The sequence below is a fragment of the Haliotis rubra genome, unplaced genomic scaffold (genome assembly GCF_003918875.1).
Source record: "Haliotis rubra isolate DU_JTF1 unplaced genomic scaffold, ASM391887v1 Scf46, whole genome shotgun sequence".
Taxonomy (NCBI): Eukaryota; Metazoa; Mollusca; class Gastropoda; order Lepetellida; family Haliotidae; genus Haliotis; species Haliotis rubra.
The window spans coordinates 2,519,656-2,534,846 of record NW_025767146.1 but is presented as its reverse complement, the minus strand read 5'-3'; the positions used below and the strand labels follow the sequence as shown (position 1 = coordinate 2,534,846).

The window sequence follows — 15,191 nt, the reverse complement described above, 5'->3', positions numbered from 1 at the left end:
CAGAAGCAGAGGTCAGAAATCATACTGGAGATGTACAGATGCAACCTGTCCATCATATCTGGTTACAGAAAACAAGGCCGACCTTCTTGCCGACAGACTTACTGACTTGCATTACACAGACCATGTGTCAGAGCTGCTTCATCTTGGCTGAACATTCAGATTACTTTAGTGCAGATATAAAGGTGTTTTGGCAAGAAGAAATAACTGGACTCATCTTTTATATATTTATTACTTATACACCTGCAGAAATTACTTATTTATATAAAACACACACACAAATATATTGTGTGAGCTTTATGAAATATATGAACAAATATGCTATATTATGTGACATATGATACATGCATGTTGTTATATTGACTGAATAAATATATTGTCTACTATATATATCACACTCTGTTTTAATTAGTTTGTTAATTCGAGAACACTGGGAGTGAAGTCACTCATGTAGAACATCACCTCCCTTTTCCCGGACTGTCGACAAGTATTTTGGACGGATTATTTCTTGTTGTCGACAGTCCGGGCATAAACCATTGCATACGGAGTTCAACTGTGCTCTTGAGCAGTCTTCTGAAGACAGGATATTAGTGTTGTATAAATGTATATAAATGTAATGTAATGCAACAACTTGATTCAGACATCTTATCTGATTGGTATTCTTTCATAACTGTCGCCTTTCTGAATAATATTAAAATAATATTTAATACAGCAAATTAAATTTCATATTTCCGTGGCGACACATGCGTTAGTAATGATTGAGCAAAAATTGAAAATTGGGTCGAAAATCAGCAAGCGTGATTTCATCCCGATAAGACGGAAAGTCAAATAATTGATCAAGGTTACGCCGAACGTAGATATGGATCTCATTCAAGAGCATAAAAATCATAGCAACTTGAGTCACACATATAAACGATTATTCAAAAACAAAAATACCGAGCGACTTAAAAAGGACAGTTCCATGATCAACTGTGCATCAATGTAAAGTAGCCGTTATTGAGGAAAGTGTTGGTTATGTAAAATTTGTGACTTGGTTTTGTAAGTGGGACAACTTAAACAGGCACTGTTACTTGAAGAGTTCCATTTCTTGTTCCAACTTGAAGAATTCCATTTCTTGTTCCAACTTGAAGAGTTCCATTTCTTGTTCCAACTTGAAGAATTCCATTTCTTGTTCCAACTTGAAGAGTTCCATTTCTTGTTCCAACTTGAAGAGTTCCATTTCTTGTGGTTTTGTTCAGTGTACCCTTTAACAATCTTTTTATAACGCAACCGCTTTCAACTATTTAACATACTGGAGGCATCGTTTCAGATTAACGATAAGTTCACAGAAAGAATAACGGTATTACGACTGGTTACCAGACTCAACGTATTTCACATGAAGCCTCAGGAGAGAGTACTTATAACCTTAGAAACAGAACTGAATTACAACCAGTTACCCGTAGGACCAAATTGTGCGAACTCGTTTTTGCCTGATGAGCTTGTGGAACACCTGCCCTCAGGAAGGATTAACTGACGCTTGTTCATTCAGAGAATTTGAAACTTTAATTACTTTCCCGTACATAACAAACAATATTATAGACTTGAACTTCGGTACTAGATTATGTTGAATCGTTCGCTGGTGCAACAAGCTCGGATGCAGCTATCTGAAGGCTGATAATCGTCATGTATCAGACAGATGAAGCTGTATACATGTATGTGGATCTAGAGATGCTATACAGTTTCTATTTACATAAAGAACACACATAAAGAATAATATTCATGTTTGCACCCTTGGTTATAACAGCTTTATGTGGAAACTATTCACTCATTGATTCAAAGAACACGGACATGTGTACACCAGATCGAAACTTTATTGTCAACAGTTAGAGGTTCGAACGATAACTATTGAATACAATCCTACAAAGTGCAGTGATACGTTCCGGGATAGGGACGGTGGGGTAGTCTAGTGGTTGGTCGTCACGGCGAAGACCCGGGTTTGATTCCCCACATGGGCACAATGTGTGAAGCCCATTTCTAGTGTCCCCCGCGATATATATTGCTGGAATATTGTTGAAAGCGGTGTAAAACTAAACTCACTCACTTGCTCGTTCCGGGGTGTCAGGATCTGCAGCATTCGGATGCGTTTTTAATTTTATGCGTGTCATATTTAAATACTTTTAAAGTGTTTTCCATGGACCGTTATTTACAGTAGAAATCTTGCTTGTTCTCCACATCAGATTTCATTTACACGCAATGAAAATACGTTTAAATCAACTGATTTGTTGGGAACACTGTGAATGGAGACCGCAGTGGTCCAGTGAGACTCGAACACACAAGGAGTCTGTGATAAATCTACGACAAATGTTCATGTTTGTTTGCTTACAATATAAGGGCGCTTGTTGTGCCCTAGGAAGACAGATATTACATTCAACAAAATAAAAATCCCACCACGGACAGCTGCAGAGAATGACTGTAGCCTCCCAGAAGAAAAATATTATCTCATCTCACGAGAGAGCAGCACGCTTACGATTATTCCCAAGCAAAGAGAAAGCAATATCAATCTGGATGCGATAGACAAGGGTTGAATGGCCTACTCGATTAGCTGGGCGAGTTTATACTGGAATAAGTTGTGAAGAAAATAGTATCTGCTGTCATTGAGGCCTTGTTTTACATTACGTCACAACTCAAGAAGCAAGTCACCGGCTGTGCGAGAGAGTTCCGCGGTTGTAATTTAAACACACACTAAAGTCGTATTTGTAAAAAAAGTTTGTTTAGTTAGGTTTTTTGTATGTTTTGATTGCTGAATCCGGCGATAACATCACCCACCCCAGCTCCACGCTGGTCTCCGGCGGTGCAGATACCGAGATGACGGATACGATCCATTAGCTTCAAAAACTGAGTTGCAAATCAGACGTGAAAGATTGGGTTACCTGGATCCAAGCTGCATTGATGACTTCTCGTGTTATTTCAGTGCAAACATTAATCATTGCAACGACGCTAAGCGGATTCTGATATACTTTCAGCACATGCACGTGCGCAGATTCGAACAACGCACACCTACGAATACCAGCTGAAACACACTTTTCAGTGAAAGTGGAGCGCAACTTCGATACAGTACCGGATTCTTAAGTGCTGCATACTACGTCCATCGGGGTAGGTGGAGCGTTACCCTGATCTTAAACGCCGCCAAGCGGATCCCTCCCACTACTAAGGTCCAGTGTGTTATGCTGCTCTCCACAATATTCAAACAACATCTATAGAGAGGTGAGGTGAATCTGGGTTTAACGTCGTGCTGGAGAATATTTCGCTCATATGACGACGTGCATGCGTGTGTATGTGCGGCTGTTTGTACTAGCCCAGACTTAAGCTGGTTTTATAGTGCTAGCTCACCGAGATACCATGCCGCAGTGAAGCATGAATACCCCACTCAGACACAGTATACTGACTCCGAGCCGACCAGTCCTTGATGTACCCATTAATGCCGAGCGCCAGGCAGGGACCAACAAGTACCATATTTTAACGTCTTTTGGTAGGATCGGGGATCGAACCCGCGACCTTCCGCTCTCCGGGCGGACGCTCTAACCACTACACCAAGGAGGCGGTCACATCAATAGAGAATGTGGGAAATAGAACGTGTGGTGTCTCCTCAAATGAGCAGCCTGTGGGTACCCGGTAGGACGAGATGGTAATGTCAAATCAAAACATTGAGTACACAACAGTCTCGTTTCCTGCTGACTGGGTTCCGTTCTATTGCGCAACTTAGTACAATAACCAGACCAGAATTTTGAGACCAACGCACTCAACTAGATATATAAATATTTATCAGTATGATTTGACACATCCAATCACTTGTATATTGCAACACTACGCTACTTCTAATCCTTGCAAACACGTCGTGCAACCTGCTCTGTCGTATAATCTGGAAATCGTGGAAATCTCTAAACGAGGCTCGGCCGCTAGAAAAGTTTAGCGGTCTGGTACGGACTTCATATTATATCAATCACATTGTACGTTACAGAAATACACTTAATAAGCGCAAAGGACAGATTACAGGTGTAGCCAGTGTGCCAGATGTGAGAATCATTGTACGACCTCTTCAAACAGGGACAGTCTATGACGTCTTAGTTAACGACATGCTGCCTAAACATCGATATAAAATGTAGAAATACGAATTTTTTCAACTTTAAAATTAAAATAAATATGTAAAGTAGGTCATAGTCTGAATCGGTTAATGAGACTCATGTTTCGGTTTGACAATTCTTGAGCCTCATTTTCAGCTTGTATGATCCCCAGGGAGTTGATAAACAAACTTCACTTCACACTGATCATTGACTGTGATAATGATAATGAAGCGTATACCTACTTATTTACTTGGTGACTGGAAGCTGGCACATGGCATATGATAATGAAGCGTATACCTACTTATTTACTTGGTGTCTGGAAGCTGGCACATGGCATATGATAATGAAGCGTATACCTACTTATTTACTTGGTGTCTGGAAGCTGGCACATGGCATATGATAATGAAGCGTATACCTACGTATTTACTTGGTGTCTGGAAGCTGGCTCATGGCATATGATAATGAAGTGTATACCTACTTATTTACTTGGTGACTTGAAGCTGGCACATGGCATATGATTTTTTCTAAATATTTATATTACCGTTTGAACGACAGTTTATCCAAACAGTACAGAACAAACTTTTAATGTGCTTTGAATGGTCACGAGTGAATGAAAACATATCCAACCTAATTCCGAATGACGGGCTGTACCATTGATGTCAAGTGAATACATTTCTACCGCACATAGCGAATACATACCTAAAGTTCCTTGTGAATACATCCCTAAAGATCCTTGTGAATACATCTCTAACGTTTCTTGTGAATACATCCCTAAAGTTTCCAGTGAATACATCCCTAAAGTTCGTTGTGAATACATCCCTAAAGATCCTTGTGAATACATCTCTACCGTTTCTTGTGAATACATCCCTAAAGTTTCCAGTGAATACATCCCTAAAGTTCCTAGTGAATGCATCCCTAAAGTTCCTTGTGAATACATCCATAAAGTTCCTTGTGAATACATCCATAAAGTCCCAAGTGAATAATACCTAAAATTCCTTGTGAATACATCTCTAAAGTTTCTTGTGAATACATCCCTAAAGTTCTTTGTGAATACATCCTTAAAGTTCCTAGTGAATAATACCTAAAGTCCCTAGTGAATAATACCTAAAGTTCCTTGTGAATACATCTCTAAAGTTTCTTGTGAATACATCCTTAAAGTTCCTAGTGAATAATACCTAAAGTCCCTAGTGAATAATACCTCAAGTTCCTTGTGAATACATATCTAACGTTTCCTGTGAATACATCCCTCAAGTTCCTTGTGAATACATTCTTAAATTTCCTAAAGTCCCTAAGTGAATAATACCTAAAGTTCCTTGTGAATACATATCTTACGTTTCTTGTGAATAAATCCACCAAGTTCCTTGTGAATACATCTCTAACGTTTCCTGTGAATACATCCCTCAAGTTCCTTGTGAATACATTCTTAAATTTCCTAGTGAATAATACCTAAAGTTCCTTGTGAATACATATCTAACGTTTCTTGTGAATACATCCCCAAAGTTCCCTGTGAATACATCTCTAACGTTTCTTGTGAATACATCCCCAAAGTTCCTTGTGAATACATCTCTAACGTTTCTTGTGAATACATCACCAAAGTTTCTTGTGAATACATCTCTAACGTTTCTTGTGAATACATCCCTGAAGTTGTTTGTGGATATATTTTTAGAATTCCTTGTGAATACATCACCAAAGTTTCTTGTGAATTCATCCCTAATGTTCCTTGTGAATACATCCCTAAAGTTCCTTGAGAATACATCTCTAAAGTTCCTTGTGGATACATCTCTAAAGTTCCTTGTGGATATATCTCTAAAGTTCCTTGTGAATACATCCCGAAAGTTCCTTGTGAATACATCTCTAAAGTTCCTTGTGAATACATCCCTAAAGTTCCTTGTGAATACATCGATAAAGTTCCTTGTGAATACATCTCTAAAGTTCCTTGTGAATACATCTCTAAAGTTCCTTGTGAATACATCCCTAAAGTTCCTTGTGAATACATTGATAAAGTTCCTTGTGAATACATCTCTAAAGTTCCTTGTGAATACATTGATAAAGTTCCTTGTGAATACATCTCTAAAATTCCTTGTGAATACATCTCTAAAGTTCCTTGTGAATACATCCCTAAAGTTCCTTATGCATCTCTAACATTCGCAGTAAACACATCTCTAAAGTACCACTGGACGCCTAGTCCTAATGCACGTAACCCTGGATGAAGTCCACAAACCTGTCACAGATGACCCTACTACCCAATACATAGCCCGGACAGGCGATACCTGTCACAGATGACCCTACTACCCAATGCGTAGCCCGGACAGGCGATACCTCTCACAGATGACCCTACTACCCAGTGCGTAGCCCGGACAGGCGATACCTGTCACAGATGGCCCTACTACCCCCAATACGTAGCCCGGACAGGCGATACCTCTCACAGATGACCCTACTACCCAGTGCGTAGCCCGGACAGGCGATACCTGTCACAAAATGACAATACTGCCCCATACGTAGCCCGGACAGGCGCCCAGATGACGTAGCCCGGACGATACCTCTCACAGATGACCCTACCACCCCCAATACGTAGCCCGGACTGGCGATACTCTCCTCACAGATGACCCTACCACCCCAATACGTAGCCCGGACAGGCGATACCTGTCACAGATGACCCTACTACCCCCAATACGTAGCCCGGACAGGCGATACCTGTCACACATGACCCTACTACCCCCAATACGTAGCCCGGACAGGCGATACCTGTCACAGATGACCCTACTACCCAGTGCGTAGCCCGGACAGGCGATACCTGTCACAAAATGACAATACTGCCCCCATACGTAGCCCGGACAGGCGATACCTCTCACAGATGACCCTACCACCCCAATGCGTAGCGATACCCGGACTGGCGATACCTCTCACAGATGACCATACTACCCCAATACGTAGCCCGGACAGGCGATACCTGTCACAGATGACCCTACTACCCCCAATACGTAGCCCGGACAGGCGATACCTGTCACAGATGACCCTACTACCCCCAATACGTAGCCCGGACAGGCGATACCTCTCACAGATGACCCTACTACCCCCAATACGTAGCCCGGACAGGCGATACCTCTCACAGATGACCCTACTACCCCCAATACGTAGCCCGGACAGGCACTACCTCTCACAGATGACCCTACTACCCAATGCGTAGCCCGGGGTACGATACCTGTCGCAGGTAGAAAGACACAGTGTTACATACAGCAGCCTGACAACGGAGGCAATAAGATGTCGTTTGTAAAACTTTGGGAAAAAGAGATGTTTGGTAAGCAGAGATCGTGGTCAACGACCGCCGTCTACTGTATTTTACGATAAGGAAGTGGCGTCTGATCCCTATCTACGACGTGCAGACATGCACCGGTACTGGCAGATCACCCATGGCTAAAAGGGCGTGCTACAAGAAGTTTGTTTTTATAGATCTCCATCGAATAATGGCTCACTGTGATGTTCATAATGTATTATGCATGACTAGAGTCTTGGAACCTGACTCTGCCTCTAATCTAACCCGCCCCGACTAACAACATATAGCCCTCAGTGTGTTGTCAGTGAAGCCTACCATAAGGCTGAACGTAGAAGATACACCAACTCACAGTCGGGGTGATAATGACCCCTCCTGGCGCCCAAATGCTCGTATTATGAACTCAATAATTCTCAAGTGACTGACTTAAATCGCGTTTATACTGTCTGAACTAAAGTTGGTAGGCCTCAACGGGAGCTCTGTCAGGACTGGATGGAGAAAAACTAGACAACAGATTATGTTTTGCAGCTCCAGATGGTTGAGAAGAGATGAATTAAAGACATAAAATACAGGGCTGTTTGTCACATTTATTGGTTTCGGAAACAGTTCCCATGAAAAACCATCCCAAGGCTCATTAGGAATGTCACTATCTCTCCGTAGAGCTTGTTATGTAATTGAAACCCACTGCGCTACGAGCGCCGAGAACCCTTTCCACAGGGCGACTATCGCCAACACTGCTAGGGGATACCCAGTCGTAGCTTTGTTCTAGCGGTATAACAGTTCTCCTCCATGTCACGTGCTTGGGTCAGATCGGACGTCATGTTGGCCTAGCTGTGCGATGTTGGTTTCGCTTGAGTTCCTGCCTATCTGATCACACGGCCGGTTTAAACCCAGTCCCTCATATCAGCCTCCCCATATCGCCTCTATCTGCTTGGTGGGGCCCTGTCTTGCTTAGTGCACCTCACGGGCTGTATCAACAAATGCGGTCTGATATACTGTCTTCTTAAAAACTTGTTTTTGTGTGAATGTTGCGACCAAAGAATATATTGTATTGTGGATGACCACTATAGAAACCCTTTGATTAAGGTCACGTTTTGAAGAAAAGCACGAACAGTATTATAAAGTATTATGAGAACATGTTAGACAAAATCGCGCATACCTAACAAACCCGGTAACAAAGATCGTATCATTGTCGGGTTTCATATATCGAAGTAAAACATCTGAAATCTGTAGGAAACAATGATTTCAGACGTTACCGCCAGTCAGTAATATAATTACATGGAGCTGAAGAAAACGTGATCTTTCTCATCTGTAGATGACCATAGGTTCAGTACGCCGTCAACCTTGGACAGCAGACCCCGTGTTGTATTGGACGAGGCGGACAAGCCGGCGCTGTTCTGGACCATTCCCACCTGTCTTGTTGGCACTATCACCGACCTGGTTCTGGACCATTCCCAACTGTCTTGTTGACACTATCAACGACAGGGTTTTGACCAGAATGGATGATATATTCGGTTGGTATTGTTTTCTATTCGAGTAAAGATGTCTCTATCCTGGGATAGAAGTGGTCTTGGATGTACCTTGAGCATGGAAACTAGGTTTACGCCACTGTCCTTGTTACACATCTACCCAATACCTACCCACAGCATGCCGCTACCCATGTAACTAATTGACTGACTGACTGACTGAGTTTGGTTTTTTAAGCCGCTTTTAGCAATATTCCAGCAACATCACGGCGGGGGGACACCAGAAATGGGCTTCACACAATGTGCCCATGTGGGGATTCGAACCCGGGTCTTCGGCGTGACGAGACAACGCTTTAATCATTAGGCTACCCCACCGCCCCTGTAACTAAACTAACCAGAGTCTATTCCTACCTAAGGTACGCAACTATGAATGTTACAAAAGTTACTAGAGTAAATACTTACCCAGTGTAAGTCACAGTCCATGTTTCCAAACTATTCCTAGTACATACCTACCCTAGATTCAGCATTACCCCCAGTACAAGACTTCCCCGCTATCCATGTTACAACACTACCCCCGTTACATACCCCGAGCCCGTGACTGTCCCATCACAACACTACACCGTTACATACCCCGAGCCCGTGACTGTCCCATCACAACACTACCCCCGTTACATACCCCGAGACCGCGGCTGTCCCATCACAACACTACACGTAGTATATAGAATACCCCAGGTACAAACCAGAGTCCCCGTCTTTGATGAGACGGTGTTATAAATCCCCAATACTTAAGAATATGTTTCTGAAAATGTCAGATTTAGTTCCTCTTTTACAAGAAAATATGGACACCTTGGAATATCAGGATAACAATACGATTTGGTAAAGAGCTATTGTTTGGCTTATTTCAGGAAAATACAGCTCATATATTGAAACGTCGTTTCAACTTATGTACCCCAACACCCTCACGATGTGAACTGATCGGCCGTATGGACTCTTGGTTCCAATGTCATTGTCCTGTCGAAACGTATTTCATAATAAGGGCAAGCGAATTACAGAGACAGACATACAGAAAAACGCACACGCACATATACGTGCGCAGACGCCTGAAGAAAGACAAACACTCAAGGCGCGGACATACATACATACAGACAGACACACAGACATACAGACATACATACATACAGACAGACAGACAGATAGACGGACGGGGATTCTGTGAGGATTCTGTGTGGAGAGATTCTGTGATGAAATTCTATGAGGAGACCGTTTGGGAAGATCTGTGAATGGATTGTGTGAGGAGACGTGTTGAAAGATTCTGTGATGAGATTATGAGATAGGGTTGTGTCGGGGGACCCTGCAAATAATATGAGATGGTGATTGGCTCGTGATTGTAAACAGTTCCAAGAATTATCCTCGGACTCACAAACACAGGTAGTGCGTGTAAATATGCACAGATTCGTCTGCTTAAAATGCAGCTGCATGTCAGAATTAATGCGAAGAGACACGCCAAACAAAAAGCAGTAAATCCCCCTGAAACGTAACACGGTGAAACATTTGCTTGTCATGTGTTTCAATTCCAACGCCTTGAAAATAATGTTCGTGAAATATTATTCACTTAAACATTCTAGCAGTTTCATCAGCATGCGACCTCAAAATCAAATAAACACATTCTGCCAAAGGAAAATATTTCTATCATCTGACCCAGATTTTAAACAAGAAGGCCAGACACACGTGCTACATCGTATGCTATCCCGCAGGTTCAGACTGGGGACTCCCGAGAGTGTTGAGACAATACGTTGTGTAATTAGTGGTGCATGCGGTGTAGATGTCGCTGCTATCTGTCGCGGGCGACGAGTACGGAGTACCCAGCTGTCGTCGACGCTGACTTGATCTCATAAGTTACATCCACAACCCTCCACGCAATGACGGTGTTGTGGAGGACGAAGTGTGTGTTGTCGAATCATTGACGATTCACGAGTTTACATTTCTTAACATTCATATATAAATCTTTATTTTACGGTGAACCGCTTCCAGGACAATCTATGTTTAAAGTTCAGTGATATTCTGCAAAATTCTTTTCGCCCAAACCTATTATTTTATTTTACAATATATACACCTTATGTCGTTAATCTATATTTATATACATTTTGTAGTCATTGTTGTCTCACATAATTAAATTAGGAATGGCTTATGTATCAAAAACTATTGCGTTAATTTCATTGAAATTTCAAGTATATACAAAAGTTGAGACGCATGCAAAATATGCGTCTGTCTGGCTCTCTGTCCACACTTTGAAGTTCACACATTAAGATAATTCTGTTACCTCCAATTTGATATTTATATAGCGTTCCACTTGGCACAATAACATTCTTGATATTTTGACTACCATTAATTAAATAATTTTTCTTGTACGTTAATATCGTCATTTGGAATACTATATAACTATGCTGTTGACGAACATATTGCATCACCTTTATATTAACCATAGATATGTTATCAACTATCACCTGTAGGACTAATTAACATGTCTTACCTGAGCGGAGTGTCCTAGAGAGCGGTCCTCGTCGGTAAGTGAACAGCGTTCTCGTGGGGTTGCGGCGGCGTGGACTTTATATTCCCCATGAATCTGCTACAAGCTGATGGCGAGATCGCTAACACTGGACCGTTTATCCGCGATTGTGGCCGCTGTTGGTGCTGCTGGCGACATCCAAACTGTTCTTTCTATCTCTACTTGAACCACGGCACGTACCGCGCTCGAGGTAAGCAGGTCGTCTGCTTTGAGGCAGATTTGGCGGGAAGCTGACCGACTGGAGATCTGTAGTGGCGAGGTTGGTGTTTGTGAGACGAGAGTCGTAGACAATGGTGCCGTGTGTTGTGGAGAGACCACCCCTTGGGCACTGGAACCAAACTTCTCTCCGGTGCGACTGGAGCTGGAGACGTATCCTAATCGCTCAAGAAGTTGGTGAATAGCTACTCTTGCCATTGCAACAAAGGACAATAGTTGGTTATCTACGTAGACCCTTACGACATATTTGAGACTCTGGGGAGAAAGTGAGATTAACCCGACACTGCGACAAAGACTATGAACACATAACAACCTTGATAAGATCTTTAAGGCGTGATGAGGTGACTATATTCTGGAGCATCTTGACATACATCCAATGACAAGATGCATCAGCCATCCACACAGCTCACCAGTCATGTGCTTTGGCCCCATCAGATAGATTGTCAAAGCATCATACATGATGGCTCTTGACCATAAACAGACCATCATTCATGAATATGTTGGCAGGATTGGTTTTGACCCAGAACACATCGGCTGTCTGTTATCCTGGCATGTTTATTGTAGGGAGTGTTTTGCCGTTCAGGTTTACTCACATAAACTTTCTCAGATAGGTTGTTTTTCATCTACTACACTTATCGTTCTTCTAATACTTGGTATTGAGCTTAGTATTTCAGGATACCCTACGTTTTTGTGAAGAGTATATGTTAAGCTGACAGTGAGCGGGAACACCAAACATAGCCTTCAGACATTACGTCAATGGCAATACCGTTTGACCGTAACCAGGCGAGCTGTCCTAGCACCGTACACATCGGTGCCGTGTGATCGTTATCAGGAGGGATGCCATTGTGCCATACCTTAATCTGTTTGACAGTCATCAAATGTTATGTGTGCTTAATGTTATATAAAGCTGTCGTTTTCGACAAAAGGGGCATCAATTCCATCTTCCAAGAATAACAATAGGTTCAATATTTTCCAATAATCGTGCCTTCTGTCTGTACCGTGTGTCATCGTCATTGTTTTGTATGTTGGTACCTATTCCCCAGTCTGGTGATCACTGCATTCTGACTTTAGTCAGTTTCCAGCATGCCAATACCCGAGGGTTGCAGACGCAGCATCGCTCGTTCACACACTAACGATGAATGAAGTCACCACTGTATGGTAAGCAGAATAAGAAAATCAGGCACAAATAATGGTCCACAGAGATTAATTAACTTTCCTCGAAGGTGTTAAAATCAGAAATGACACACTAATCACGTGTGTGTAGTGGTAAGTTAACGGACATAAACCATATTGGATGGTTGTCCTCAACATTTATCTTTATTCTACTACATGGTATTGACATTTATATTTCGGGATCCCCAACTTTTTGTGAAGAGTATATGTTGCCTTACAGTGAGGTAAACTGCAAGCATAGCCTTCAAACATTACACCTATGACTGGAATCTGTGATCGGTGTTCGGCATGACGTTGGACGCTCCACTATACGTATAATTTCTTTCTCATTATTAGGGAATTTATTTAACAATTTAACACTTACCAACAAAAATTGAAACCAAAATGCTATCCCACCTACCCTGGTACGAAAGAGCACTCAGTTCTGGAAAACACTTACGGTGCACACTATTTGCTGTGCGTTACGATGCGTGTGTGTTATTGGTCCTGACACACGTCAGAAATGTAAGCTGGAAATGATTCGCGGGAAAGTGTGCAGAACATAAACGTTTCAGCTGACGAGTTCGGGCGGATGTTTTGTTGTTGTTTTTGCCCCTTCACGCCATTCACGGCTTGCAACCCAACGTTCTGCAATGTCTCACTATCCGGACCAGCCTTCAGCAGCTCTGCAGTCAGTATACACCGACGCTCTGCAATGTCTCACTATCCGGACCAGCCTTCAGCAGCTCTGCAGTCAGTATACACCGACGCTCTGCAATGCCTCACCAACCGGACCAGCCTTCAGCAGCTCTGCAGTCAGTATACACCGACGTTCTGCAATGCCTCACTATCCGGACCAACCTTCAGCAGCTCTGCTGTCAGTATACACCGACGTTCTGCAATGCCTCACCATCCGGACCAACCTTCAGCAGCTCTGCAGTCAGTATACACCGACGCTCTGCAATGCCTCACCAACCGGACCAGCCTTCAGCAGCTCTGCAGTCAGTATACACCGACGTTCTGCAATGCCTCACTATCCGGACCAACCTTCAGCAGCTCTGCTGTCAGTATACACCGACGTTCTGCAATGCCTCACCATCCGGACCAACCTTCAGCAGCTCTGCTGTCAGTATACACCGACGTTCTGCAATGCCTCACCATCCGGACCAACCTTCAGCAGCTCTGCTGTCAGTATACACCGACGTTCTGCAATGCCTCACCATCCGGACCAACCTTCAGCAGCTCTGCAGTCAGTAAACACCGACGTTCTGCAATGTCTCACTATCCGAACCAGCCTTCAGCAGCTCTGCAGTCAGTATACACCGACGTTCTGCAATGCCTCACCATCCGGACCAACCTTCAGCAGCTCTGCAGTCAGTATACACCGACGTTCTGCAATGCCTCACCATCCGGACCAACCTTCAGCAGCTCTGCAGTCAGTATACACCGACGTTCTGCAATGTCTCACTATCCGGACCAACCTTCAGCAGCTCTGCAGTCAGTATACACCGACGTTCTGCAATGCCTCACTATCCGGACCAACCTTCAGCAGCTCTGCAGTCATTATGAAGCGTTGTATAATCCGGTCTAGGACATACCGGTCTAAGCAGCTACATACGTGCATGCATGTAAAAAATGATGTTACGATCCAAGTAAAATCCTAATGACCGTAAACTCCATTTCACCTCACCTCAACCATCACACAAGGCCCGAACACTGTTTACTGACGCATGCAGTTGGTTTGATTTGTCCCGGTATCCATTTCCCCAAGTTCCCCTCTGGCAGACGTCTGGTAATCAGGGAACACGCAAAACACATGTACATAAAAACTTAACTTTTTATCACGAGAAGTTAAACATCGTAAAATTCATTACGTTGAAAGGGAAATTCGAACTTTTGATTCAAAATTTTAGTTAGTTTGGACCTACCGTGGCTTCATATGGTACATCTATACCACAGGCGTCATTTAAACAGGTACACTGACCTCAAGGTAATGGCGTATTGCAGTGGAATTATAAAGCTACCTGTTTGATATAACGCTGCTGCCACTGGTTACCTGCTCACTGCTGACCTCAAACAGTCTTAAATCTCACATCAACGTAGTGACGTTGTCCTTAATTAGCTTATCTAGCAAGCTTGGAATCTTCCGTCTGTTTTATATCAGGATCTGAAACATCAGTGACGTCATTCCAGACTACGTCCAGTTCTCCTGGAAGATTCTGAGTCAGTGCTGGCATCAAACCGGCTTTTATGGAGTAGGTTTTGGTGCTCAGCAGTGTATGTATACATCTGATATATTCGGGATTATACTTTCTCAATAAAGTACAGATTCCAGTACGTTTGATCGTTTGAGTCTCAGCATTGGAACACAGAGTGAGGCACCTACTCGCCAGGATACAAAGTAAGCGATCTTTCCTACTCAG

General features: G+C 43.0%; 1 protein-coding gene across 2 annotated transcripts in view; it reads right to left on the bottom strand.

Moving 5' to 3' along the window:
• Window positions 1–11,627, bottom strand: part of LOC124290256 (noggin-2-like) — a 28,102-nt gene extending 16,475 nt beyond the window's left edge. Inside the window, exon 1 of one of the 2 annotated variants that reach the window (XM_046726973.1) lies at window positions 11,365–11,627. The gene's annotated coding sequence lies outside the window, so the exon portion shown is untranslated. Of the gene's footprint in view, window positions 1–2,424; window positions 2,500–11,364 lie in introns of those variants that run through there. The other variant, XM_046726975.1, reaches the window with a different exon arrangement.
• Window positions 11,628–15,191: the final 3,564 nt, after the last annotated feature.